This window comes from Drosophila takahashii, chromosome 2L (assembly GCF_030179915.1).
Source record: "Drosophila takahashii strain IR98-3 E-12201 chromosome 2L, DtakHiC1v2, whole genome shotgun sequence".
Classification (NCBI taxonomy): Eukaryota; Metazoa; Arthropoda; class Insecta; order Diptera; family Drosophilidae; genus Drosophila; species Drosophila takahashii.
The window spans coordinates 34,084,270-34,110,104 of NC_091678.1; positions in this window are offsets into that span (position 1 = coordinate 34,084,270).

Consider the following 25,835-nt stretch of genomic DNA (forward strand, 5'->3'; position numbering starts at 1 on the left):
GAATGAAGCGTAGCTCTTAATGAACATGAAATGCTCGTGAGGTGCAAATCCCATTCTCGTTGATCGTGCTGTAAGTATGAACGAATAGCAGCTAACAAGGAACGATTAACACGCTCTGCGGCATTACTTTGTGGAGAGTATAAAGCCGTATATACGTGATTAATACCTAATTCAGTCAAAAAAGCATTAAAATCTGCTGCCTTGAATTGCGTGCCATTATCACTAATAATGGTTTCTGGAACTCCATAACAATGAAATATTTGTTTTAACAAAAAGTATTTTACAGCCAGCGATGTGAATTTCTTTAGCGGCTGTAACCAGTGGTACTAAAGTGATCCAAAACGATTAGTAGGCCTACATTACCATCTTTACTTCGAGGATATGGACCGAGCATATCTATGTAGAGCCTTAGAAAGAGTCGAGAGAAGGGTATGTGAGCCCCCATAGGTGGCCTAAGCGTCTGATTCGAGGCTTTGCATTTGCAAATATCACGAGAACGTATATAGACTTTTACATCCTTGGATAACCCTGGCCAAAATAAATGACGTCTGAGTTTCTCAATGGTCTTTTGCATTCCCGCATGGCCGGACGTGAGACTATCATGAGTTTGTCTAAGGGTTTCGGCTCGAAGACTCTCTGCAACCCAGAGCTATCAAGAACGTTGTTCTTGTTCTTCATTTCCCTCAGCGTGTTCGGTACGAAAATAGATAAATAAATAAATAGAACTTGATGTCGGCTAATTTGAATTGGTTTTCACTATATTTCTTCTTTAGCGTTAAATAAGCATCCTCTAAAAACGCATCTGATTGAATACCGATAATTGGGCTCATATCTAGCTCTGAAATGTCTGCATCGCAAAGTCAAGATAATGCATCTGGAACTACATGATCCTTCCCTTTCCTATGCAAAAAAGTAAAATTAAATTGCTGTAAACGGAATATCCATCTGGCCAGTCTGCCTGATACGTTTTGTTGGCGCATTAGCCAAAGTAGGTTGGAGTGGTCGGTTACCACTTCGAACTCTTGGAGTTCTAAATAGCAGCGAAACTTCTCAATGGCGAGAATAACGGCTAGACATTCTCGTTCTGTAACGCTATAGTTGCGTTGAGCTCGACTTAGCTTTGCAATGGGCTTCTCCGCTCCATCCTCGTACAACTGAACTAATACAGCGCCAATGCCAAAATCGCTGGCATCGCAGTGAAGGTAAAACTTATTGCTAAAATCTTGATTCGTTAGTACAGGAGCAGAAATCAGAACTTCTTTCAGTTTGTCCATAGCTATTTGAGCTTCGGAGGTCCATTCAAATTTAGATTATCTGGATAATAAATCTGTGATTGGACAAGTGGGATCCGAAACGTTTTGAATAAATCGTGTGAGGAATACCCCACATTTTTTATAGAAATAAGTGTAGATAAGTAGATAAGTAGATAAGTAAATAAGGATAGTATAAGAGACAACGCAAAGACCCACGGAGGGCACTAACACCTAGGGAAAAACCACACGCACACCGCGCGGGAGAGGAGAGAAGAAAACGCAGCCGAAACGCAGCCGCAGCCAAAACGCAGCCGCAGCCGAGACGCAGCCGCAACCGAACGCAGCCGCAGCTGAAACGAAGCCGAAGCTGAACACGAAGGGGTCCTCTGCCCGACAGCGCAGCAGCCGAGACGATCGTGAGCAGAGGACGGCAGCCGAAGCTTAGCGATTCGCGGATCGAGACAGTCCCTCGAGAGCCGGCAACGGAGCCGGACGTTTCGGTCGTAACGAACAAACAGAAACTTGGACAGAGATTTGGAATAATCAATCGACGCCGCTGCCCAAAGGATGCAGGAGGAGTAGAGGGGTAAGCTGGCCGAGGGCCCTAAATCCCAAAAGTGGGAGAACATGTGTGGCGGATAGGCTAGGGATAATGTAAGGAATAAAGTGTGACGTAAAAGAACAACAACGTGCTAGTGAGAGTTCGGGAGTGTTCGGGAGTGTTCGGGAATAGTGCCCCACGCTACCGGGTCAAAAGGACGATGGGGGGCTCACGGATGACGGGGCCCTTCTTTCCTCCGGCAACCCGGGCAGTGCTTTTGCCTTCGCCTCCGGATCGGGGAAACTGGCCCACGGGTGACGGGGCCGGCCTCCCCCCCTCCGGAAGGTTTCCCCACGCCGAGATTGGAAAACGCGCTACCGGGTGACGGGGCCTGTTTTCTCCAATTTTCGGGCCGGGAATTCGGTATCCGGTTGACGGTATCGGATTTTCCCGCATTTTCGTCTTTGGGGGCTGGAAAAACCGACCCACGGCTGACGGGGTCGGCTCCTGCCTACACGGACCTCTACTTTCCTCTTCCCCCCCTCTATGACCCGACACATTCTTTGTCCGTTATCCTGTCTGTCTTAAAGATAGAAATATTTTCTGTAAAGAGACCCTGGAATGACTGAGTTTTCATCCCAGCTATAGAACTACTTTACAGAAGGGCGCCCGAGCAGGGACTAGACAGGATATTTCAAGGATAATTCCAACCATCGTGGCTTAAAGCACCACCAGTAAGAATTTCAAGGGTCTAAAATTTCAGGGGAACAAATCGGCTGCTAGGCCCGTTTGTTATCTTACAAAAGCAAAGAAAATAGTAGGAAGGAGAAATAGGAAAAGTACAGCCAGACTTGACGAAAATAACACGTGGCACACGAAGCCGAACCGACACGAAGTTACGAACACGAAGTTACGCTAGACCGCTAGGTGCCGCTGTGCCGCTAGGCACAGTTTCCTATCCCTGTCGCACACATGGTTTCTCTTACCAAGTAGGAAGCCCAAAGCCAGCCGACTTCAAGTATATAAACCGACACCCCCACGAATCGGGAGCATTCGATCCTCATCGCCACAACAGAGAACATCAAACCTGCATCACTACAAGGACACACGTCAAGGATCACTAAGCGGATACATCAAACCTGCATCACTACAAGGACACACGTCAAGGATCACTACGCGGATACACCGGGACCTGCATCGCTACAAGGACACACGTCAAGGATCACGGCGAGGACACACCAGGACCTGCTCCACCCCTACAAGGATACGCTTAAGGATCTTCTATCCTCACCGCCACCAGGATCGCCCCGGGCGCAACGCTCCAAGGATTCAACATTTAACCTTCCCTCCAAGTGCGCGCATCCTGACCCGCCTTTACGGAAAAACCACAACGGAATACTAGCCTCGCCGCGACCGAGAGCCTAGCCCCGCCGCGAGCACCACCTGCTACCCTCCGCGAAGCCATCCACACCATCGACCTCAGCGTTCCTCGCTTCCGAACGGTGACATGGGTGTTTCCTGGATTTCGTATCGGAGGAAACACGAACTCGAGGCAATCCTGCTCGAATTTGGCCTCGAACGCACCGGTACGGTCGAAGAGCAACGAGCCCGGCTCTACGCGTTCGTACGGCAGCCCGAACTCCCCGACGCTGTCCACACACGGCTCGGAGAAATGGAGCAAAAATATGGAAGCTCCCCATCCGCGGATTTCAAGCCACCGTCGCCGTTGCCTCCGGACCTTGGGTCCAGCGCCGACACGGCATCTACACACACGATCACACCGGCCCCGGTCCATACCCTAGCGGTACCATGCAGTACGTCGCCAGCACCAGGACCCCACGGGTCGTCAGAATCCTCACGCGGCACAACCTCTCCGTTCGACGCGGCCGTGTGCTCCACGTTGGTCGACAAAATGACCAAATGGGGATTATCTTTCGACGGTACGTCGGATCCGCTTAGCTTCGTGGAGCACATGGAGGAACGAGCGGATACCTACCGGATCGACCGGAAATATTTATCTCACGCCATCGTCGTACTTTTGACTGGCAGAGCCGAGAGCTGGTTTCGCACCAGTGGACTCCAGGGGGGAGCCTGGACGGAGGTCCGTCGGGAATTTCTGGATTTCTTTTTACCACCCAGGTATTATCAACGGCTCGACGACGAAATCCGCTCGCATTTCCAAGGGGCGAACGAACCTTTCAAGGAATACCTCGTCGATCTTCGCCTCCAGATGCGCCGCGCCGGGTTCTCCCCAGAGCAAGAGTTGGAGCGTGTGTACGAAAACATGTAGTACCAGATGTTCACGCGCCGCCAAGACTTTCGGACGTTGACCGAGCTCACCCACCTGGTGGTTAACTTCGAGGTCGCCCGTAGCCGAGGAGGCCGGACTATCCGAGGATATATGGACAACGAGAACGCATCTGACCGCCAAATCATACGACCCCGGGCTAATCCGAGCTATCCATCGCCCGCAGAACCGCAGGTGCCGCGCCCGCGGAACCCCCCTAACGACGTCATCAGACAGAACACGGCCCGGAGCCAGGATCAAGGACCCCGAGCGTTGGGAGAAGCGATCGACGCTAGGACCGCCTGTCGGAACTGTGGACAGGCTGGTCACTATGCTACGGAATGCCGGAATGCCAGAGTCATCTTTTGCTGGGACTGCGGTCGGCGCGATCTGCGAACCATCGACTGCTGCCGGAAACAGGAGTCGGGAAACGGGCAAGGGCCTCGAGTATCCGGGAATTACCCGAGGAACCCACCGATCCCACAGAGGCAGTAAGCAACCCGTTCGTACAGGATCAGGGCCGTATCCGCGCCCACGTCACGGTCGAGGAACACCCCCTCAGCGCTACCTTGGATACGGGGGCCTCACACAGCTTCGTAAGCGAGCGCCTGGCGAGGGAACTAAACAACGGGAAGAACCTTCGCGTCGTACGCTCACAGGTGAGACTGGCCGATGGAACAGGCAGGGAACTGACGCAGGCCCTGAGGGCAGCAGTCCAGTTAGGAGAAGCAAGGGTCATCCTTTCCATCCTCATCATGCCAGACGTACTAGACGATCTCCTCCTCGGCATGGATTTCTTATGCAGCAGCGGAGCAACACTGCAATGTGGAGGCCAGGCCCTTACCCTGCGACCCCCCACCCGAACCAGATCCATGGAGCCTCGAGGAACGAACCCAGACCTGGCACAAACCCAGCCAGGACAGCAGGAGAACCACGACGAAGCCACAGCCCCAGCACAGCCAGAACAGCAGGAGAACCACGAGGAAGCCGACCCAAGGGCACAACCCCAACGCAGACCAGACCCCGATCCACAGGTACCACATGAAAACCATCGACCAGTCACTTCTAGGATCCGGACAGAGGACCGCCGGTGTACAACCCCGATCACCGACGCAGAACCGGGAACAACCCCGATTTGGGCCACCGCATTACCTGCTCCTGTCGCAACAGCCGTCGAACGGAACCCTTTTCGCCGCGCGGTAAGGAGAGTTCGGTTTCAGGGGTCAAGCGATCCTGAAACATCGGCGACTACGAGCGCTCCACTGTGCGGAAGCGCCAGCGCCGAATACACTACGGGTGATGAGCAAAGCCCGGTTAACCACACCGAGAGCTATCCAGAACCATGGATAGGGAAATTTCTCGAGCGAGAATTAGCCCGATTTGAAACCCTCACGGGAGTATCTCACATCGCCGAGCATAATATCACTATGCGAACCGACCGACCGATCAAGCAGAGGTACCATCCGCGGAATCCAGCGATGAGAGCGGTCATTGACAAACAGATAGATGAGCTGCTTCGCGACGGGCGCATTAAGCCATCAAAAAGCCCCCACAGCGCGCCGATAGTTATAGCTACGAAGAAGAATGGAGACGTAAGGATGTGTGTGGATTACCGGCAGTTGAACGACAACTCGGTACCAGATGCCTACCCACTGCCGAGAATTAACCATATCTTGGAGCGGCTGCGGAACGCCCGATATATATCCACGCTGGACCTCAAGAACGGGTACTGGCAGATTCCAGTAGCGCCCACCAGTCGTGAGTGCACCGCGTTCACAGTCCCAGGACGGGGTTTATTTCACTGGAAGGTTATGCCTTTTGGCCTACACTCGGCACCGGCAACCTTTCAGCGGGCCCTGGATACAGTCATCGGCCCGGACATGGAACCGCATGCTTTCGCCTACCTAGACGATATCATCGTAATCGGAGACACACTCAAGGAACATGTCCAAAATTTACGGGAGGTGTTCCGGCGACTCCGGGAAGCGAGACTACGGTTGAATCGAGACAAGTGCCAGTTTTTCCAGCGAAGCCTGAGGTACTTAGGCCACGTGATTAGCGAAGCCGGGATACAAACCGACCCTGATAAGGTCGCAGCCATCCGAGATCTGACACCGCCGACGAACCTAAGGGAGCTGCGCCGATGCCTTGGAATTGCTTCCTGGTACCGTCGTTTCGTTCTCAACTTTGCGGACGTAGTCGAGCCAATGACCTCCTTGCTCAAGAAGGATCGGAAGTGGGAATGGACAGAAAACCAGGAGCAGGCCTTTCAAGGATTGAAGACCCTGCTGACCGAGGCGCCGATCTTAGCCTGTCCAGACTTCGAGGCGAAGTTCGTGCTACAAACCGACGCAAGTGAATATGGCATAGGCGCTGTACTCACCCAATCCATCAACGGGCAAGAACGGGTGATCGCGTATGCCAGCCGCCGGCTGAATGCCGCGGAGCGCAACTACTCCGTGACGGAGAAAGAGTGCCTGGCGATCGTGTGGGCAGTCCGCAAGATGCGCTGCTACGTCGAAGGATACCGTTTCGAGGTACTCACCGATCACCACTCACTAAAGTGGCTGAATTCGATCGACAACCCCACGGGCAGGATCGCTCGGTGGGCATTGGAGCTGCAACAGTTCCAGTACGATATCAACTACCGCCGTGGGACCCAGAACCTGGTCGCCGACGCCCTGTCGCGCCAACCTCTGGTTACGGTTCAGCAAGCGCAGGTACAAGTCCACCAGTGCAAGTGGATAAAGAAAATGCTACGACGAATACAGCAGGAGCCCGCCAAGTTCCCAGACTTTCGAGAGGAGAACGGACAACTCTATCGCCGCATTGGCCTACGCCCGGAAGAGGAGGAGTACACGCCCTGGAAACTATGCGTGGGAACGCAATACCGCCGGAGAGTGCTGGAGGAATGCCACGATCATCCCACCGCGGGACACCTAGGAGTCCGCAAAACAAGCACACGGGTGGCTCAGCAGTACTACTGGCCGGGATTGTTCCGGGAAGTGGCTCGGTACGTTCGAAGATGTCCCAGTTGCGCCGACTTTGTCGGACCTTTACCCCGTTCTAAGCTAGGAAACACTGTACTCCTCGTGTTCCTCGACTCGTTTAGCAAGTGGGTAGAACTGGTTCCCCTGCGCCGAGCTACAGTCCCTTACCTCGAGCGAGCGTTCCGAGAACGGATCCTCAGCCGCTTCGGAATCCCGAGGACCTTCGTCTGTGATAACGGAACGCAATTCACGAGCCGAGCATTTCAGGCGTTTTGCAAATCCCTGGGAATGGAATTACAACACACAGCACCCTACACGCCACGTCAGAATCCCACTGAACGGGCAAATCGAACGGTGAAGACGATGATAGCCCAGTACCTCGGAGACACACCGCAGAATACCTGGGACCACCTGCTCCCAGAGATCTCGCTGGCCGTAAACAACAGCGTGTCGGACACCACGGGATTCAGCCCGGCTTTTCTCGTGCAGGGCCGGGAGCCGCGTCTACCTAACGCTCTGTATTCCGAAGTTACGCCGGGGAGAGGAACTGCGCAGATCCCACCTACAGAGAGGAGTGAGCAGCTTCACAGCATCTTTAAGGTCGCCCGGGAAAACGCGGAACGTGCCACAGCAGAGCAGGGCAGACACTATAATCTGCGACGACGGGAGTGGAAACCACCACTAGGATCGCTGGTACTAGTACGCCGCCACGTCCTGTCTAACGCCGCTGATGGTTTTGCCGCCAAATTGGCAGCGAAATACGAGGGACCGTATCAAGTCGTAAAATTTCCGTCCCCGAACATCGTCCTCTTACAGATCCCGGGAAGCCGACGCCGCCGCACCGCCAGTTTAAACAACCTGAAGCCATATCACCAGCAGGACGACGACGACGACCATGACAGGGACCACGACTCAGAACGAATCAGAGACGACCAGGATGACCACCACAGTCGTGCCCCGGCCGAGGAGACCAGGGTGTCTTGGGGCCACTTGATGACGAGCCCGCTCGTCCAACGTCCACCCACCCCACTGGGGAAGCAACCCACCCGGTCGGCTCTCCTCGTCCCGGGCACCGTCCCCGGGAATCCAGCACTCGCCAAGAATAACCCTCGGATGACCGAGGGAAACAGGAGACGGGGCTGGGAGTCACTCTCCGCCCGATAAACGTCCAGAAAAATACTCACGTTTTACATTTCCCACAGCTCAAGATCCAATTATCAAGACCCACTAATCAAGTCCAGCCAGCATCAAGAGAACCAGAGGAAGAGTGTTCGGACAATGCCGCGCCCAACATCGGACCGAAAGCGCAGTCGCCATCATGGCCGACGATCCACCCACGCGCGACGATCCTCGGAGACAACCCAAAGGCAACCACCGACCTCACCAACAGCCACCGGCCACGACGAAGCAACACGGACCGTCATCGGGCAATCACCGCCACCACTCGTCCCGATTGCTTCCGGGATTGCATCTTGGCCACCACCGACCACTGCCGCAACATACAGCGAGACACCACCGACCGCCTCCGCGACCAACACAGGTAGCAAAGTACCAGCGAGCGTATCCGTGTTCGCATCCACAGCGAAGCTCCACCAGGGGCCATCCTGTCATCGCCACCGCCACTAGTTGCGATCGTCGCTAGACCCGAGCACTCGCCACCAATCAACCCTTCCTGGTGCGAGGGGATGTCCCTGGAGGACATGATGGGAGCACTGCTGGAGGACGAAGAGGTACCCATTACCTTACGGTTCGGAGCTACTCGCATCGAGGCGACCCCCCCACGACCCCCCAGGGAACCGCTGTCTCCTCCACAACAAGGACCACCCAACCAGGATTTGGTTTCGACCCCGGTTCGCCGAGACGACAGGGGACCGTTGGGCGCAACGTACGAGGATATCTCGGACGGAGAGGTCGTCGAGCTAAGCTCCGGGGACGACGACTCGAGACCACCCGCCGATAATGCCATCCTGATCTCAGATGAGGAGGAGACACGGGACGAGGGGGACAACTTTCCCCCGTTCAGATTCGAGACGCCGCCACTGACGTATGAGGAGTTGTTTGGACCAGGGCCTTATACCATCCTTGACACCGCCCTCAGCCACAACGCCGCTCCCAGCGACAACGCCGCTCCCAGCGACAACGCCGATCCCAGCGCCAACGCCTCTACGGGCACACCCACGACGGGAGCAGCCGTACTCGGGGCCACCAGCGAGGTCAACCCAGAGCCTCCAGCCATCACCATCGGCTCCAGCCACGGCGCCGTTCCCAAAGCCAACGTCGGTACCCAGTCCGACCCAACGAGCGCATCCACGACCGCTGCATCCGCATCAAGGACGGGCAACGACGGCAACATTATGGTCGTCGGAAACACCGGGACCGGCTCTTCGATGCCGCCTGACCAGGCCGACCGCCCAGACGTCGCCACCAACACCACCGCATCCGGCTGCGCTACATCCAGCACTGACGAGGCACCCAGGGTTCCGAGTACACCCCCCAGTTCACGGCCAGCCGGCAGCGCCCACCCCGACGGGAGCGCAAGGGGAACTCATAGCCATAGCGCCTACGAATATATAGTGCAGCAACTCCTCCAATCCCCAGAAGGACCCAACACTTCAGCCGCCGCTCAGAGGCGCGCGACCGCCAGGACCATGATGGAGACCCTGCTCTCCGATCCCCCGACAAGGTCATCCATGCTTTCGGATTCCCACTCGCACAACCCCACCAGGCGAAGTCATCATGGCCACCGCCGGACGGATCATGGTCACTCCGAAGCCAGTCCAGCCCACCCCGATGCAAGTACAAAAGGTACGTCCGCTACCCGCTACTGACGAATGGCGCTGGCGTTTCCGCCGTGAACCCGCTGGCTCAGAGCCCGATACTGCCGCCAACCGCCCCGGGATCTTAAACCACGGCCCGCAGCGACGACGACACGCCCCATGGCCAGCGGAGGAAGCCAGCACCGACGAGGAAGCACTCCCGGAAATGGAACTCGAGGACGACCCCGAGTTGATGGTTCGTGCCCCACCAGGATGGACGACTCCGGACGGATGGATGCCAGCCGCACTCCTGGAAAGCGTCCAACAGCGAATCCACCACGCTGCAGGCAGGAACCTCCGATTCTTGGAGGAGGTGGGGGATACTCGATACAGAGTACAGACCTCGCGACAGGGGCAACGGGTCTTCAACCTTCCCCATCCCCGAAGAAGGAATGGAGTGTGAGGAATACCCCACATTTTTTATAGAAATAAGTGTAGATAAGTAGATAAGTAAATAAGGATAGTATAAGAGACAACGCAAAGACCCACGGAGGGCACTAACACCTAGGGAAAAACCACACGCACACCGCGCGGGAGAGGAGAGAAGAAAACGCAGCCGCAGCCGAAACGCAGCCGCAGCCACAGCCAAAACGCAGCCGCAGCCGCAGCCGCAGCCAAACGCAGCCGCAGCCGAGACGCAGCCGCAACCGAACGCAGCCGCAGCTGAAACGAAGCCGAAGCTGAACACGAAGGGGTCCTCTGCCCGACAGCGCAGCAGCCGAGACGATCGTGAGCAGAGGACGGCAGCCGAAGCTTAGCGATTCGCGGATCGAGACAGTCCCTCGAGAGCCGGCAACGGAGCCGGACGTTTCGGTCGTAACGAACAAACAGGAACTGGGACAGAGATTTGGAATAATCAATCGACGCCGCTGCCCAAAGGATGCAGGAGGAGTAGAGGGGTAAGCTGGCCGAGGGCCCAAAATCCCAAAAGTGGGAGAACATGTGTGGCGGATAGGCTAGGGATAATGTAAGGAATAAAGTGTGACGTAAAAGAACAACAACGTGCTAGTGAGAGTTCGGGAGTGTTCGGGAGTGTTCGGGAATAGTGCCCCACGCTACCGGGTCACAAGGACGATGGGGGGCTCACGGATGACGGGGCCCTTCTTTCCTCCGGCAACCCGGGCAGTGCTTTTGCCTTCGCCTCCGGATCGGGGAAACTGGCCCACGGGTGACGGGGCCGACCTCCCCCCCTCCGGAAGGTTTCCCCACGCCGAGATTGGAAAACGCGCTACCGGGTGACGGGGCCTGTTTTCTCCAATTTTCGGGCCGGGAATTCGGTATCCGGGTGACGGTATCGGATTTTCCCGCAGTTTCGTCTTTGGGGGCTGGAAAAACCGACCCACGGCTGACGGGGTCGGCTCCTGCCTACACGGACCTCTACTTTCCTCTTCCCCCCCTCTATGACCCGACACAGTCTTCGTCCGTTATCCTGTCTGTCTTAAAGATAGAAATATTTTCTGTAAAGAGACCCTGGAATGACTGAGTTTTCATCCCAGCTATAGAACTACTTTACAATCGACGGTACCACCCACAAACTCCTAAAAAACCTCGTACCTGCTTTAAGTTCTTTGGCGAAGGCCAATTTATAATACAAGATACTTTTTCAGGGTCCGTACAAACACTACCAATAACATATCCTAAGTAGTTGATGCTAGTTACGCAGAATTGACTTTTAGCCAGGTTAAGCGTGAGATTAGCTTTTCCAAATTGATCTGCAAGCCTGACTAAAATTGCCATGTGCGACAAAAAATCTTCAGAAACAACACAAAGGTCATCGAGGTATCCAAATACGCAATATCTTAGGTCTGGTGGAATGATTTGATCCATTAACCTACACATTGTGGATGGCGCATTACAAAGTCCGAATGGCATAACTTTAAACTGGCAACGGATAAGCATCCTTCTTGGTTGCCTCGTTTAGCTTACGAGCATCCAGACAAAGTCGAACTTTGTTGGGTTTAACTACAAGTTTAATGGGAGAACTCCATGGGCTACTAGATTCTTCGATCACATCGAGTTTAATCATACGATCGATTTCTGCAGATAGCAGTTTCTCTACTGCTGGACTGACTGGGTAAAATCATTGTTTCACCGGTTTTGACTCTCGAACTTCGATGCAGTGTTCAATCAAAATGGTGCGTCCTAATTTCTTAGATACTTTCGCTTGGACTCAATGGATATTCATTATTCGTCGGTTCGTTGGCCCTACTACAGCTACTATACAGCTTAATCGGTCTTTTATCCATTTTGTATTGCATTTCCACTTCAAGCAATCCTATAATAGATTGATTTTCTCCACCATCGGTTTTTGCACTGGATTTTATGGACTTAAATTGAGGAAACTTGGAGAAATCTATAAGAGCCAATTTAGCTCCAACTTATGTTTGCGCCTGTATCCAGTAAACCTAATTCGGTATACTTTAAAAATGACACTTATGCATAACTCCTGAGATCCGTGGAATTATTAAAAATAGTTGAGATCTGCAGTTGCTTATTTCTTTTTACTTCCGCGTAATAAGACTTTAATCTTACAGTTCGTCTACTCAAATCTTCATTAAATATACGATGCCCCCACTCGTTGGTTTTCCGATTTCCTTTGAATGCAGGTTGGGCACTGTGGCCTATGTAGATTGACTTTGCCGCAGCCGTAACAAAAGATGCGCGGTGGTGATTGACAATTCTCCCACATATATCTTCTTCGCAATTCCAACACTTTAGAATGGCCTTAGAACCATTTAAAGCGTCCACTTGGGCTTTTTCTGGAGAATCTTCTAATTCGTGCGAATCTTCCTCATCCAAAGCGTATATCTGACGACGGTTCCCTAAGGGTTTCTGTTTAGACCCTGATTCATATCGAGACTTTATCTCATAAGATAAGTTTTCTCGCACCTGTACTAAGCGACGTAACTGCCCTACTGAATGAACGGGATGATATAATAGTTTGTCTCTAGTTTCAGGAAGCAGATTGCTCTTTAGAATTCCCACTAGCTCTTCTTCTTCGATTATAATGGAAGCGTTATCTATTAAAGTCGCTACCGACTCATAAAACGACGAAAAACTTTTTCCGTTCCTCTGTTTGCGTGCTTTTATCAGCTCCATACTCATAAAGCCAGATCGATAATCCTTATAATGTTGGCGAAGAGAAGCACAAATATCGGACCAGACAATTTGATCTACTTGTTTATGGTATCTCCAATACCATGATTTAGCTTTACCATCCAATAATCTATATATATAAAGCTATTAATATGCATTTCTTTTACATTCTTATAACTTTAAACTGATTTGCTAAGATTTATTGGGGCTCCCCAAGTGGACCCAATCGCTTCCAATTGGAAAAATGAAAATTTTCCATTCAAAAATTCTGGACTCTAAACCGTTTAACCAATCGAATCCGTGTTTCCGCCTAAAAATTGTTTAAGACATTATACATGTTTCAAAAATTTGACCGCTAAGATTTAAGGCTTTTTACTATTTTTAACAGCCCTTCTAAAATTACAATTTAGCCAAAAATCTCTTCAAACGTCGAAAAATGGTACTTCTAAACTGAATATCAAAAATTCCTACAGTAAAGTTTTTCCTTAAACTTTAACGATTCATTTGATGGTTTTACCAAAGCTCTAGCTATCTTTTAAACAGAGAAACTAAGCAAAAAGTCGACCTATTATCGAATTCAAGTGTCTCCATAATGCTGCCTGCATATTGCTATCTCTCTCTGCATTTTCATACAAATTGTCAACAAATGATTCCGTCTCCCTCCCTTTCCCTCTGCCTTGCATTTCCCTGCGCTTCATTAAAAATATAAACTTAGCTTTAATACGCTTTTAATTTCTGACTGCTTTATGATTGTCATTTTTTTCTTCGAAATACCATTACAAACAAGAGAGAACGCTATAGTCGGGTGCCCCGACTATCAGATACCCGTTACTCAGCTAAAGGAAGTGCGAAGGAGATGGAGATAAAAACTTTGATCCGCCGTAACTTTTTAACGAATGGTCCGATTTAAAAAATTTCTTGTACATTTCGATAGGTATTGATAAACACCATAAAACTGCGACTATCAGATACCCGTTACTCAGCTAAAGGAAGTTCGAAGGAGAAGGAGATAACAGATACCTGTTACATACTTTTGCACGAATCTAGTATACCCTTTTACTCTACGAGTAACGGGTATAAAAATAATTAAAGTTGGTATAACTATATTTATATTTATTTTACTAGGTGATAGAACGGTTAGTGTTTTTGCCCAAACTTTACCTAAAATAGGAGGTGAAGATTATCCAACTGTTGATGGAAAAATAATAATTTCATCAAGTTTAGGTACAGTTGTTAACACTTTGGAAGAACTTACATCAAAAAATTTTCCAGATATTTCAAATATCGTTCACAAGTCATTGGACTGGCTATCAGAAAGACCAATATTAGCTTCAAGAAATGACAGAGCTGCTTCAATAAATAATCATCTTTCAAAATCATTTAACGGTGAGGAAGTTACATACAAATCAGTTGACACTGTTACAGAGGTAGAAGATGCTGTGCATTATCCCACTGAATTTCATAACATGCCGAATCCAGCAGGATTGCCTTTGCACGTTCTTACGCAAAAAATTGGTACACCAATAATGTTGCTAAGAAACTTAAGTCCCCCAAAGTTATGCAATGGAACGAGATTGCAAGTTAAACCTCTTCACAAATTTGTTATTAACGACGTTATTTTTACCGGCTGTGCCAAAGGAGATACAGTATTCATACCAAGAATTCCTCTAACGTCATCCAACTTACCATTTGAGTTTAAACGACTACAGTTTCCTGTAAAGGTCTGTTTTGCCATTACAATAAATAAGTCACAAGGGCAGACTTTGAAAGTAGCTGGATTAGATCTTAGGGACGATTGTTTTTCCCATGGACAATTTTATGTGGCCTGTTCAAGAGTTAGCTCAGCAAAGAGCTTAATCATCCTATCTCCTGATGGCCAAAAAAAAATTGTTGTTTACAGAGAGGTTTTAAAATAACTTTTAAAAATATTTGAACTTATATTGTGGACTAGGCCTATTTAGGGGAAACCACGTTTAAAAAAACGCGCCGAATCCTCTACCTCCGGGTGGTGTGGAAATGAGGGTTAATAAAAGTTTCAAGCGAAGCTGCGGGCACCCTGCTAGTACATGTATATAATACATATATATGATCACACATGTTTGTGAAATCACTATCTAAAGTTTTCGTAGTAAGAGAAGAGATTCTATAAATAAATTCTTCCACTCCTAATCCATCTCCTGATCCATCAAAAGAGACACCCCATTTCTGCATAATGTCGACTGTCTGTCGAGATTGGCCTGAAGAGCTACTAGGTGCTGGTGATGCTCTGATACCTGTTACAATTGAAGGGTTGCGTTGTGGTGCTGAGTTAATATTCAGTTAAGCCATAACTTTACTGATCGAGCAGGTCTTTCGGCAGCTCCATCTTCCTGATTGGTGCTGTGACTACCATCCAACGCTAAAGGACTATTTTCTACGTTAGCGGCCGGAGGGTCTCGATTTTCATTTTGCGTCGGCGATCGCCAAGGCTCTGGCGCTTTGGGACGTTACACCTCGCGTAGGTTGTACAGCGGGAGGCGCAACTTATTGAGATCTGTGCGGCGAACAATTGCCAACCACTACTCTGAGTTCATCTCTATGAATGTGAACGCTACAAGTGAAACAAACAGTATTCTCTGTTAACCATGCGTCTATGCAATTCTTATGGAAAACATGTCCACAAGTGAGTAAATAACACGGCTTGGTGTTATCCAGTATCGTGGCACATAGAGTGCAATTATTTTCCCCTAACGCCGATGCGGCAGGTGGAGGAGTATGACCAACAGGCATTGTTTTCTTAATACATTTTTATGCTAATGGACGGAATCGGCGAGTAGCTCTGCAAGGAACGTTCCAATTGAGGGTGGCTAACAGATCAACTGAGTCGACGGCGCCAGTCATGAGTTTGTGAAGTAATATCACACCATAACAGGTCCGACGATCCTCTAAGGTAGGTAGATCCAAGAGGCGCAACCTGTCTCTATAAGAAGGCCTCGTTTAAGCCTCGCAGTGCAAAAAGGAGAAATTCCTTTTGGACGTATTCTATCATATTTTGATAGTGCTCATATTGTGCTCATATTGTGGAGACCAAACACTGGAGCAGTACTCAAGTCTAGGACGAATTAAAGAGACGTAAAGGAGCTTAGTGGTGAAAGGGTCATCAAATTCCTTAGACCAGCGTTTTATGAATGCTAATAAGCATTTAGCTTTATTGGAGATGGTACTGACGTGGCGATTAAAACAAATCTTGTGGTCAAATAGGACACCAAGATCAAGAACAGTATCAACGCGTTCAAGTGCAGAGTGATCTATTGAGTATGTACACATATATGGATTGGATCGATAAAATGGCATGGTTTTACATTTATCTGGATTAAGCAGTAGCTTGTTGACTAGGCACCAAGATTTAAGTCGAGCTGGAGCTGCATGTAGGAACTAGGTGAGGTCAGATGCATACACAACTTGACATCATCCGATCATACTTTGGAGAACTCAATTACTGGAGGAAGATCATTGATAAATAAGCCAAATAGTAAAGGACCGAGGTGACTGCCTTGTGGTACACCCGAATATACGAAAACAGCTTTTGAATAAATGCTGTTGTACTAGACCTTTTGGGTAGAATTTGTTAAATAAGAACGAAGCCATGTCAGAAGAGTTGGAGGAAATCCGAGGAGGAGGAGCTTGTGGAGCAGTAGCTCGTGGTTGACCGAATCAAAGGCTTTACTAAAGTCAGTAAAGATTACATCAGTTTGCATTGTGGATTTAAAGCCTTGACTAATGAAGGTCGTAAACTCAAGCAGGTTAGTTGTTGTAGACCGGCACTTTGTGAAACCATGCTGTTTAGAGGATATTAAGGAGCGACATTGGTGCTGCAGTTGATCGCAAATAAGTTTTTCAAAGAGCTTACGAATAGCACTAATTTTGGCTCTGTCGCGATAGTTGCTGATATCAGAATTCAATTGCGTTGCAAACTTTGTAAAGTGTAAAAGTGTAAATCAAATCCAACAACAATTTCTGTTTGAAAACTATTTTGTATAGAAATTGTTGTTGGAACTGCCTTACACTTTTACACTTTACAACGTTTGCAACGCACTTAAACACCCTAAATATATTTTTCCAGGCTATTGTAACTAATTTGGGATAGAACTAATTACTTCCTTTACATTCTTCCTATAGGTTTCTATTCGGCATTTAAACGAGTTCCAGACAACAGTTACCTAAGTACCAAAAATAAACTTACTGGTAATTAGCAAAGCATCCTCTCTGTGTGAGGTTGGGGAATCAGTCTCGATAAATACTCATCATTAATGAAAAGTTCATCCTAACTAGATAATTGAGTACTGGCATCTGCTCTTAGTTGAATGCGCAATATTCTCCAAAATTTTCTATGAGAGGTAACGAATTCACCTACTCCGAAATTACCGAACTGACCTCAATGTCACGATCCCAATGTCAATGAAATTGCCATGTGCGACAAAAAATCTTCAGAAACAACACAAAGGTCATCAAGGTATCCAAATACGCAATATCTTAGGTCTGGTGGAATGATTTGATCCATTAACCTACACATTGTGGATGGCGCATTACAAAGTCCGAATGGCATAACTTTAAACTGGTATAATGGTCTACCGGGAACGGTAAATGCAGTTAGTGGTTTAGACTCCGGACTCAGCTGGATTTGCCAATATGCATCCATTAGATCCAGATCCAGGAGAAAAAATGCCACCAATGCTTGGCAACGGATAAGCATCCTTCTTGGTTGCCTCGTTTAGCTTACGAGCATCCAGACAAAGTCGAACTTTGTTGGGTTTAACTACAAGTTTAATGGGAGAACTCCATGGGCTACTAGATTCTTCGATCACATCGAGTTTAGTCATACGATAGATTTCTGCATATAGCAGTTTCTCTACTGCTGGACTGACTGGGTAAAATCATTGTTTCACCGGTTTTGACTCTCGAACTTCGATGCAGTGTTCAATAAAATGGTGCGTCCTAAATTCTTAGATACTTTCGCTTGGACTCAGTGGATATTCATTATTCGTCGGTTCGTTGGCCCTACTACAGCTACTATACAGCTTAATCGGTCTTTTATCCATTTTGTATTGCATTTCCACTTCAAGCAATCCTATAATAGATTGATTTTCTCCACCATCGGTTTTTGCACTGGATTTTATGGACTTAAATTGAGGAAACTTGGAGAAATCTATAAGAGCCAATTCTTTTTACTTCCGCGTAATAAGACTTTAATCTTACAGTTCGTCTACTCAAATCTTCATTAAATATACGATGCCCCCACTCGTTGGTTTTCCGATTTCCTTTGAATGCAGGTTGGGCACTGTGGTCTATGTAGATTGACTTTGCCGCAGCCATAACAAAAGATGCGCGGTGGTGATTGACAATTCTCCCACATATATCCTACTTCTTCGCAATTCCATCACATTAGAATGGCCTTAGAAACATTTAAAGCGTCCACTTGGGCTTTTCTTGGGAATCTTCTAATTCGTGCGAATCTTCCTCATCCAAAGCTTATATCTGACGACGGTTCCCTAAGGGTTTCTGTTTAGACCCTGATTCATATCGAGACTTCTGCTCATAAGATAAGTTTTCTCGCATCTGTACTAAGCGACGTAACTACCCTACTGAATGAACGGGATGATATAATAGTTTTTCCCTAGTTTCAGGAAGCAGATTGCTCTTTAGAATTCCCACTAGCTCTTCTTCTTCGATTCTAATGGAAGCGTTATCTATTAAAGTCGCTACCGACTCATAAAACGACGAAAAACTTTTTCCGTTCCTCTGTTTGCGTGCTTTTATCAGCTCCATACTCATAAAGCCAGATCGATAATCCTAATAATGTTGGCGAAGAGAAGCACAAATATCGGACCAGACAATTTGATCTACTTGTTTATGGTATCTCCAATACCATGATTTAGCTTTACCATCAAATAATCTATATATATAAAGCTATTAATATGCATTTCTTTTACATTCTTATAACTTTAAACTGATTTGCTAAGATTTATTGGGGCTCCCCAAGTGGACCCAATCCCTTCCAATTGGAAAAATGAAAATTTTCCATTCAAAAATTCTGGACTCTAAACCGTTTAACCAATCGAATCCGTGTTTCCGCCTAAAAATTGTTTAAGACATTATACATGTTTCAAAAATTTGACCGCTAAGATTTAAGGCTTTTTACTATTTTTAACAGCCCTTCTAAAATTACAAATTAGCCAAAAATCTCTTCAAACGTCGAAAAATGGTACTTCTAAACTGAATATCAAAAATTCCTACGGTAAAGTTTTTCCTTAAACTTTAACGATTCATTTGATGGTTTTACCAAAGCTCTAGCTATCTTTTAAACAGAGAAACTAAGCAAAAAGTCGACCTATTCAAGTGTCTCCATAATGCTGCCTGCATATTGCTATCTCTCTCTGCATTTTCATACAAATTGTCAACAAATGATTCCGTTTCCCTCTGCCTTGCATTTCCCTGCGCTTCATTAAAAATATAAACTTAGCTTTAATACGGTTTTAATTTCTGACTCTGCTTTATGATTGTCATTTTTTTCTTCGAAATACCATTACAAAAAATAATTCAAGTTGGTATAACTATATTTATATTTATTTTACTAGGTGATAGAACGGTTGGTGTTTTTGCTCAAAATAGGAGATGAAGATTATCCAACTGTTGATGGAAAAATAATAATTTCATCAAGTTTAGGTACAGTTGTTAACACTTTGGAAGAACTTACATCAAAAAATTTTCCAGGTATTTCAAATATCGTTCACAAGTCATTGGACTGGCTTTTAGAAAGAGCAATATTAGCTTCAAGAAATGACAGAGCTGCTTCAATAAATAATCATCTTTCAAAATCATTTAACGGTGAGGAAGTTACATACAAATCAGTTGACACTGTTACAGAGGTAGAAGATGCTGTGCATTATCCCACTGAATTTCATAACATGCCGAATCCAGCAGGATTGCCTTTGCACGTTCTTACGCAAAAAATTGGTACACCAATAATGTTGCTAAGAAACTTAAGTCCCCCAAAGTTATGCAATGGAACGAGATTGCAAGTTAAAGCTCTTCACAAATTTGTTATTAAAGACGTTATTTTTACCGGCTGTGCCAAAGGAGATACAGTATTCATACCAAGAATTCCTCTAACGTCATCCAACTTACCATTTGAGTTTAAACGACTACAGTTTCCTGTAAAGGTCTGTTTTGGACAATTTTATGTGGCCTGTTCAAGAGTTAGCTCAGCAAAGAGCCAAATCATCCTATCTCCTGATGGCCAAAAAAAAAATGTTGTTTACAGAGAGGTTTTAAAAAACTTTTAAAAATATTTGAACTTATATTGTGGACTAGGCCTATTTAGGGGAAACCACGTTTAAAAAAACGCGCCGAATCCTCTACCTCCGGGTGGTGTGGAAATGAGGGTTAATAAAAGTTTCATCCAAAACTACAAATAAATTTAAACTAACTTCTAAAAAGCAAAATTATATAATTCTACTGCAAACTATTTCATATAAAAAGTAGCTTCAGATATTTGGGTTACCCGCAAGCGAAGCTGCGGGCACCCTGCTAGTACATGTATATAATACATATATATGATCACTAGGGTGGACTTCTTTAAGGTCAACTGAGCTCAGCATCTTAAATGGTAGGTTTCTGTGTCCAATAAATTTATGCGAAAACAGAAAAATTTTATTTCATCGTTTAGGCGGTGCGCAATGGCCCTAAAGTTTCGCTGAAAATTAAGTGTAAAACTAGGAATTTACCCCATTCCATTTCTTGTCAGATTTTAACATGTCAACTTTTTGGTTTCGCTCGAATGAAAGAGTCAAGTAAAAATTTATTTCATGAATATTAACAGTAGCCTAGCCAGTAGAGCTTCTGTCTCCGAACAAAAAAAACCGAGTTCGATCCCCGACTCATCATTTTTTTTTTGTGACTCACAATAAAATAAAGATTCTATTTTACAATTTTGAAGATTAACTATCACTTTTGCGTTCGCCAATACAAATTTTCGTCAAAGAAGAAAGCCAGCATTTAGGATACAACGATATTGACTCTTATTTTTCAGAGACCGTAATATTTATAAGTTTTACTCTAAAAGTCCTTGATTATTCGTTATTATTGTTATTTTTAAGTTGTAATTGTCTCCCAGGGACTCGAATTTTATCAACGACTACATCCCTTGTTAAAAAGCTCGGGAAAGTGATTAAGATACTTTTTAAAATACTGTCAAAGTATAAAATCAAGTCTACGGCATCTAGATGAATCTGAAATATGCGTAATAAACTTTAAAGCCGTTGCGCACCGCCTAAAACTAATTATTTTTTACTTTTTCTTTCTTTAATAGATTAAGGATACAAAAATGCTATATATGAAGGGGTGAGAGCATGGCCTTAGAAATTTCATACAAAATAAGTCCACCCTAATGATCACACATGTTTGTGAAACCACTATCTAAAGTTTTCGTAGTAAGAGAAGAGATTCTATAAATAAATTCTTCCACTCCTAATCCATCTCCTGATCCCCATTTCTGCATAATGTCGACTGTCCGTCGAGATTGGCCTGAAGAGCTACTAGGTGCTGGTGATGCTCTGATACCTGTTACAATTGAAGGGTTGCGTTGTGGTGCTGAGTTAATATTCAGTTAAGCCATAACTTTACTGATCGAGCAGGTCTTTCGGCAGCTCCATCTTCCTGATTGGTGCTGTGACTACCATCCAACGCTAAAGGACTATTTTCTACGTTAGCGGCCGGAGGGTCTCGATTTTCATTTTGCGTCGGCGATCGCCAAGGCTCTGGCGCTTTGGGACGTTACACCTCGCGTAGGTTGTACAGCGGGAGGCGCAACTTATTGAGATCTGTGCGGCGAACAATTGCCAACCACTACTCTGAGTTCATCTCTATGAATGTGAACGCTACTAGTGAAACAAACAGTATTCTCTGTTAACCATGCGTCTATGCAATTCTTATGGAAAACATGTCCACAAGTGAGTAAATAACACGGCACATAGAGTGCAATTATTTTCCCCTAACGCCGATGCGGCAGGTGGAGGAGTATGACCAACAGGCATTGTTTTCTTAATACATTTTTATGCTAATGGACGGAATCGGCGAGTAGCTCTGCAAGGAACGTTCCAATTGAGGGTGGCTAACAGATCAACTGAGTCGACGGCGCCAGTCATGAGTTTGTGAAGTAATATCACACCATAACAGGTCCGACGATCCTCTAAGGTAGGTAGATCCAAGAGGCGCAACCTGTCTCTATAAGAAGGCAAACGGCGTCCCTCCTCCCAGTTTAAGCCTCGCAGTGCAAAAAGGAGAAATTCCTTTTGGACGTATTCTATCATATTTTGATAGTGCTCATATTGTGGAGACCAAACACTGGAGCAGTACTCAAGTCTAGGACGAATTAAAGAGACGTAAAGGAGCTTAGTGGTGAAAGGGTCATCAAATTCCTTAGACCAGCGTTTTATGAATGCTAATAAGCATTTAGCTTTATTGGAGATGGTACTGACGTGGCGATTAAAACAAATCTTGTGGTCAAATAGGACACCAAGATCAAGAACAGTATCAACGCGTTCAAGTGCAGAGATATCTATTGAGTATGTACAAATATATGGATTGGATCGATAAAATGGCATGGTTTTACATTTATCTGGATTAAGCAGTAGCTTGTTGACTAGGCACCAAGATTTAAGTCGAGCTGGAGCTGCATGTAGGAACTAGGTGAGGTCAGATGCATACACAACTTGACATCATCCGATCATACTTTGGAGAACTCAATTACTGGAGGAAGATCATTGATAAATAAGCCAAATAGTAAAGGACCGAGGTGACTGCCTTGTGGTACACCCGATAATACGAAAACAGCTTTTGAATAAATGCTGTTGTACTGGACCTTTTGGGTAGAATTTGTTAAATAAGAACGAAGCCATGTCAGAAGAGTTGGAGGAAATCCGAGGAGGAGGAGCTTGTGGAGCAGTAGCTCGTGGTTGACCGAATCAAAGGCTTTACTAAAGTCAGTAAAGATTACATCAGTTTGCATTGTGGATTTAAAGCCTTGACTAATGAAGGTCGTAAACTCAAGCAGGTTAGTTGTTGTAGACCGGCACTTTGTGAAACCATGCTGTTTAGAGGATATTAAGGAGCGACATTGGTGCTGCAGTTGATCGCAAATACGTTTTTCAAAGAGCTTACGAATAGCACTAATTTTGGCTCTGTCGCGATAGTTGCTGATATCAGAATTCAATTGCGTTGCAAACTTTGTAAAGTGTAAAAGTGTAAATCAAATCCAACAACAATTTCTGTTTGAAAACTATTTTGTATAGAAATTGTTGTTGGAACTGCCTTACACTTTTACACTTTACAACGTTTGCAACGCACTTAAACACTCTAAATATATTTTTCCAGGCTATTGTAACTAATTTGGGATGGAACTAATTACTTCCTTTACATTCTTCCTATAGGTTTCTATTCGGCAAGTAAAGCGTTATCGCATTTAAACGAGTTCCAGACAACAGTTACCTAAGTACCAAAAATAAACTTACTGGTAATTAGCAAAGCATCCTCTCTGTGTGAAGTTGGGGAATCAGTCTCGATAAATACTCATCATTAATGAAAAGTTCATCCTAACTAGATAATTGAGTACTGGCATCTGCTCTTAGTTGAATGCGCAATATTCTCCAAAATTTTCTATGAGAGGTATCGAATTCACCTACTCCGAAATTACCGAACTGACCTCAATGTCACGATCCCAATGTCTTTTTACGACATGAAATTCGACTTATTTTCCCTATAAGATCTTTTACTGGTGCTCGTATGTTATCCCAATTTGAATAATCCTATTCGTAGGCCAGATAAAAGATAATGCTTCTCCTATTCAGCGGTATTAAGACCGATCTAGTCTATTTTACTTCAACTGTAGTTACTCAAAAAAATTGTTTGGGGTGGCCTAGACTGTACTCGTCATTAAAACTGGCACCAGACCCAAAAATAAAACGATTTTATTAGAGAAAGGTTTTAGCAGTCTAGGAACGGCTCACTTACAGTTAATTCTCCTAAAGGACATTATGTACCTTTAATGCCTGCCTGCCCCACGTTGGGCGCCAAAAGACTTATGTAACGTTCGATGTGTGTGTGAAGAAGAATAATGCCTATAGGGTCTTCGGGGCATATCCGACTATAAGACAGCTAGTCTTTCTCTCTCTCTCACGCTATCCGGGTTCGGAAGGTTGACGGGTGGAATCCTCTTGTACAGAAGCTCATTTGGCATTTGTTACGTACGCCCTCTCCTTCAATTTATTTGATGGAGAAAAATGCACGTAGAAAAATCACAACTAATCTCAAGGCAAAGGGAGAGTGGCAATCGACACATTGACTCTCCGAAAACAAGCAAAGGAATGTGCAACTTGACGTTCTTTTGAATGGCATACGGTCAGAACAACGACCGTAACCCTACACCAGCAGATAGCAAAGTGCATCAGTCGGGCATTGAAACTACCGATAGGGGAAATCAAAGATGGGAACACCTAAATAGCCCAACCTATCACGGAGGTCGAGAAAAAGCTCTATTCTGGTATAAAAGACCGTAGCCGGATAGAGAAGGGAGACAGAGTTCACTCTGATCTCACGGCACTATAGTGTAAGCACTATATTCCCGAAGCCACCAATGACTACAGCCAAGACCAGAAATCCTGAAGATAGTCCTGTTTGCCGTCGATGAACAGCAAACATATCCTTAAAGGAAGTCCATTGAAGCCAGCAAACATATCCTGGGAAGAAGTCCTACTACACCCTCGTCCTAAAGAAGAATTATTTTTATTATCAAGGACTTCATCATGGGAGGAACTAATTCCAAAGTGGACCATTGCACGACCAATGTGATCAACACCGTCAAAATAATCGATCACAAGGACGACATTCAGGACGTGAACCATAATCTGAAGATCGTCATCGCTATGTTTGTTTTCTTAGGGCCGGTTTCTCGAGTGCCGGCTAACATTTCTCCAACAGATAAAGTCCCTGCTAAGGCATTTTGGCTTTCTCGAGCAACAATGTGAGAGCTAACTTTGGCAGGGACTCAGAGTCCCTGTTAAGCGTTTTCGACTCGATAGAATGACACCTGATTTGCCAAAGCCAACTAAGAAGAAGAAACGAAATCACAGCCGACTTTTCCTTTGAATTACACCCAAACAGCACAATAATCGAAGCACGCCATTTTTTGCGCTTCACAGCCCAATTCTGTGCGTTAACAGCACTCTGTAATTGTTTCTCGTTCAGATAAATTTAAGCAGTCGAGAAAACCGATTTGCTTTTACGAACAGTTTATCTGGTCTTTAAGTTTTTCGAACAGACACAGGGACTCGAGAAACCTGCCCTTAATCATCCTGAAAGTGGTCAAGATGTACAAGCGATCCGTGCAAGGATGCCGGAACCAAAAGCACGCCCTGGAACAGGCGATATGCCGCCAGGTCTAAAAAGGCAATAAAGTGCAAGAAACATACCCAAAAATCATAACCAAAGCACTATGGGGCATTTGACCACTTTTCTTGGCCGAAATTAATAACTCGGTCAATTCAAAAGATATTGACTTGAAACTTTACCAGTCGAAATTTTTTGTCCCTACGCATTTATATATGAGAATCATCCGGATCGGACAACTATATCATATAGCTGCCAAAGAAACGATCAAATTTACTTTGCTGTTTTTAGAGATAAATGCACATAACTTTAAAAATAGCAATTATGTCAGTTTTTAAAACAATATTAAAAGTTTCGTACAAATCGGAAGACTATATCCTAAAGTTCTCAAAAAGAAGGGCAAAGGAAAGTATTTAGTCTACATTTGTACGA